Here is a 4652-nt window from a genome sequence, read left to right on the forward strand (position 1 = left end):
ACATACATACATACATACATACATACATACATACATACATATATATATATATATATATATATATATATATATATTAAAGCAAAATAACATAGTACAAAAAGTTCCCGCCCAAAGTGAACGGCGTTGTTCCGAGAATATCAGAATATTAAATGACATGCGTAAGAATCCAGGTGAGACCGTTCAGTTACCAAAGAGTTTTAAAAAAATATTATTGTTTCCTTTTATTTTTGGTTTACAGAATTAGTTTCAACCAATCAAATTAAAAACCTAATTTGAAATAGGTTGTCTCTGCGTTTTCCAATAACATATTTATGTAAACAATTATGTTCACATATTCATTACGCCGAATTGGTTTTTCCAATGATAGTGCAGGCCATGGATATTTAAATAACAGTCTCAACATTTGTACACCATTGCTCATCTTTGGATCTCACAAGCTCATCTACACGTAATAGCACAAGTTGCAGGCGATACAAGCAGACAACAATGTACGTTCTTGCAAGTGATATATCCCCAATGAATACACGCAACGCACTGCGTTTGCGAACTGTGAGGGCGTATGACATCCAAGAAAGGAAGTCGTCTTCCGTACTCAAATCCAAAGAAGTTGTGTTCCATGATCAGCAGGTAATTTTTTTTTGAAACGTACTGTGTAATCTGGAAAAAATCTTGCGTATTACTGACCATTACATCATAATCTAAAATCATAAATTGCGATTGCTTACAGGGCACCTTTTTGCATGCCCACATACCCAAGGAATTTGTAGACAAATTCCGGTCGACTTTTACAGAAGGCAAAGTGTATGGTGTTAAGAACTTTGTGGTCATCACTAATTTCTACTCTTTCAAGACCAGCCCACATAAATTCATGATAAAATTCAATTATCAAACTGTTGTAAAAGATTTGAAGGGTACAAATTTCCCAATGCACATGTACAGATTGATGGATTTCAAGGCACTAAAAGCTAATCAATCTGTTGATGAGAAGCAACTATTTGGTACGGCTATATTATTATAGTTTTTAAAATTTTTAATGCTCTTACTAACGTGACACTTTTCATTGTAAAAAATGTGTTAGATGTAATTGGCCGTGTGGTAGAGATACATGCTCCCCAAGAAAAGGTAATAAATGGCAAAAACTCAAGGTTGATCGACTTTGTAGCGGTATACATTCTCCCTTTTATAACTTTCTATTCCTAAAGTGTTTGCAGTCATACCTAACATCTATTAAAAATTGTAGCGGTATTCAATTGGGTTGTACTGTATGGGATGACCACGTAAACAAAGTGGAGGTGTACTATAATTCTGCTACTGAAGAATCACTATTGGTTTTAATACAGTTTTGTAGAGCTAGAACCTGTTTGAAAAGTAACTACTCATTTCTTTACTGAATTTTTTTTTAATATTAGCTAAAGTTTGTTTAATAATTGTTTTTTTCCTATTTAGGTGGTGATATCAAAATCTGTTCATCATATGATGTTACACAACTCCTATTCAATCAACAAAGCCCAGAGTTCATGCAGTTTAGAGAAAGGTATGTAAAAGAATTACACTGTTTATCTACAAATAATATTTGCATATTATTTCTTAACTTCTATATAAAAAAAAATGACTCAAAGATAGTGTATGATATAATTCTACCCACAGTTTGTGCCTTGAACAAACTCCGATGAGGAGTATTGTTTCACAGTCCAGTTTCAACCCTGGAAGTTCATACACTGTCTCCCTCAAGGATGATTTGCAATTAAGAACTTTGATAGAAGTGTATGCAAAGAAGGAGGTACGAAAACAATCACACAAACTAACAAATTAATAATGGTTAACATCTTATTTTGGCTGCTAAATCCTAAGTAATTATATACGATGCAGTTTGGTGAGTTCTGGGTAGCTGCTAGAATAATTTTCATTGACTGAGATGGTGAGTGGTATTATCCATCCTGTCGTACTAAATCATGCTACAAGAAGTTGGAGCCCCAAAAAGAGTTTCTATATTGCAAGGACTGTGATAGGACTTGGGGAGATGGGATATTGAGGTATAGGATTAAAATCAGGGTTGTAGACATAAAAGGAAATGCTCCCTTTGTCATGTGGGATAGGGAATGCACTGAGTTGTTAGGTATGAGTGCACTGGAATTGAAACATAAAAATTCTCAGGTAACACAATACAGTTACCTAATTTCTTAACTACTTATATTTGTGATTCGCTTAATGAACATGTACCCCTATTAAACTTTTATCCTTTTCTACTGTAGGGAAAAAATGGTGTGCTTGCTGAAATTCAATCATTGGTTGGTCTCAACCTAATTTTCAGAATTGCGGTTCGAAGGGAACAGTTTCTAAACCTCCTAAATGCCTTTTCTGTGATGAGGATTATCAATGATGTGGAAATGTTAGAGCTACATGCCTCACAGTTGATGCTCGGAAGGGATAAAGACCTTAACTCGAAGTTGGAACTTGAGCTTACAGAAGATGATCTTTGGGAAGATGAGGTATTTAGGAGTCATAAATATTGTTAGCTGCCTATTAACTCTGGTCTGAACATTTCTATACCTAACACATAAAACTTAAATGTTTGTTTAGGATGAGTTGAATGTCAATGAAGCCGAGAGTCCTCTACAGGCTATTCCCCTTAATCTCACTGGTGATGCCTATGAAGCAGGGGCAGTTAAAAGGTCCTTGATGGATGAATTTTCAAGTACCCAAAGCTCCAATGAAGCAGGGGCAGTTAAAAGGTCCTTGATGGATGAATTTTCAAGTACCCAAAGCTCCAAAAAAACAAAGGAAGTTGTTGTGAAATTAGAAAAATTGAAAGAAGCTTGAAACAGTTTGGACAATGTTTTTTGAGAATTTTGGCCTAAGTTGTAGGCCCTCTCTGGATGAACCCAGATAGACATTTTGGATGTTTTCTAATTAGTTTGTTTGCTGTTAAACTTTGTCCAAACTTTCTTTATGTATTTATTTCCTGCTTTCTATGCTATTTTTCACTAATTTGCAGGACTTCACTTCTATTCCTAAAATAGTCTATCTCAATAATCAAATGACAGGTCTTAACCCAGTTGATAGCCATTTGCATGCATTTCTGTAACACAGAAATTTATAACAAAATCTATAACTACCAAAAATATGATTGGTAGTTATTACTCATGTTTTTTCGAAAGTTGTTATACTTTTGCAGGTAGCTGGAGTTCAAATATAGAAAACAAACACAAATATTGAATGATCCACGCATCAGAAGATGTTTGTGCCAATCAAGTTCAAGGAACATATGATGTGCATGAAGATCAAACAACAAGATCCTAGATTGTTAGAGAATATTTTAGGATATCTATAATAAACTAAATAAGTTCTATTTAGATGTAGAACACTATACGATTTGTATCTTAAACACAAGTAGACTATGAAGTGTTATCCTAAAAAAACATTTTTTTTTGCAACATGCTTATTAATTGGAAATCGGCATTCATAGAAAATGCAATAAAATAAACTATTAATAGCAGGAAAACACGTATAACAGAAGTTTCCAACACACACAAATGAAAAATGTCTTACATACACAGTAAAGTATATATACAAAATAACAATGAAATGTTACCTGCTTTGCCTTGGAAAAACATAGTACAATCTGTATCCCTTCCGCACTTACAACTTTGGATCATCCTGCTAAGTAAATTGTCACAACTGAGGTTAGTCAATGAGAAAAATTAAATTAAAATATCCTAAGTAAAACAGTGAGAACTGCACAAATATTCTAAGCTCACAATTACAATAACATGGTTCAAACTTACATTTAAACATTTAGATCTGTTCTGCGTATTCTCTTTGGTTACCAAGTATACTTTAGGGTCAGGTAAGATCTCAGATTGTATAAACCAACAAATTCACTGGAAAATCAAAGGTCAAGTTAGAAAAGAAAATTTGGCATATTATACTTCAATTACTAAATGTGTCTTGAAAAGTAGTAAACTAACATTACTGGAAAACACTTCTAAACTCACAATTTGGATAAGAAGTGGAACTTAATCCTCCAAGCAGTGTAAAAGATATGAACTGCATACTCTCTTTGGTTCCCAAGTTGACGTTTGGGTTATCTAAGATCACAGATCTGTAACCCCAACACCTTCACTGCAAAATAAAATGAGGTTTGAGAACAGTTCAAATAAAATACTTCAATGTGTAAATGTAGTTTGCAAATTAGTAAAGTAACATGACCTGCTCTGTTTGCAAATTAGTTTGCAAATTAGTTTGCAAAAAGCCCTGCAAAAACCTATTTTAATAAGCATAACTGAGGGCAAACTTATACTATAACATTAATTGTCCACTTTTTCATATTAAACTCTAACATTACCTGTTGACTAATTGTATACTCGGTTTCGTTACCAACTTTTAAATTGAATGAGTTAAGATCTCACACCTGTGACGAATACACCTTAACTGCAAAATCAAAGGTCATTCTAGAAAATTTTTAACAAAATACTTCAATTACTAAATGTCTTGGAAATTCGTAAAGTAACATTACTGCTAAACACTTATAAACTCACAATTAAATTAAAAGTTTTTAACTTACATTTAAAGACTGTAGAAGATCTGTTCTGCATAATCTATTTGGTTACTAAGTTTAGCTTTGGGTCATCTAAGATATCAAATCTGTGACC

At 33.3% G+C, this 4652-nt stretch overlaps 1 long non-coding RNA gene across 1 annotated transcript; it reads right to left on the reverse strand.

Annotated features, from left to right (window-relative positions):
• Positions 1-348: 348 nt before the first annotated feature.
• Positions 349-4082, reverse strand: LOC109178421. Its single transcript, XR_002053713.1, has 4 exons — positions 3996-4082; positions 3786-3881; positions 3593-3657; positions 349-657 (listed from the first exon to the last, which is right to left on the reverse strand). It is a non-coding gene; the product is annotated as an uncharacterized LOC109178421 (long non-coding RNA).
• Between the last annotated feature and the right edge of the window lie 570 nt (positions 4083-4652).

The sequence above is a fragment of the Ipomoea nil genome, unplaced genomic scaffold, assembly GCF_001879475.1.
Source record: "Ipomoea nil cultivar Tokyo-kokei standard unplaced genomic scaffold, Asagao_1.1 scaffold0841, whole genome shotgun sequence".
Classification (NCBI taxonomy): domain Eukaryota; kingdom Viridiplantae; phylum Streptophyta; class Magnoliopsida; order Solanales; family Convolvulaceae; genus Ipomoea; species Ipomoea nil.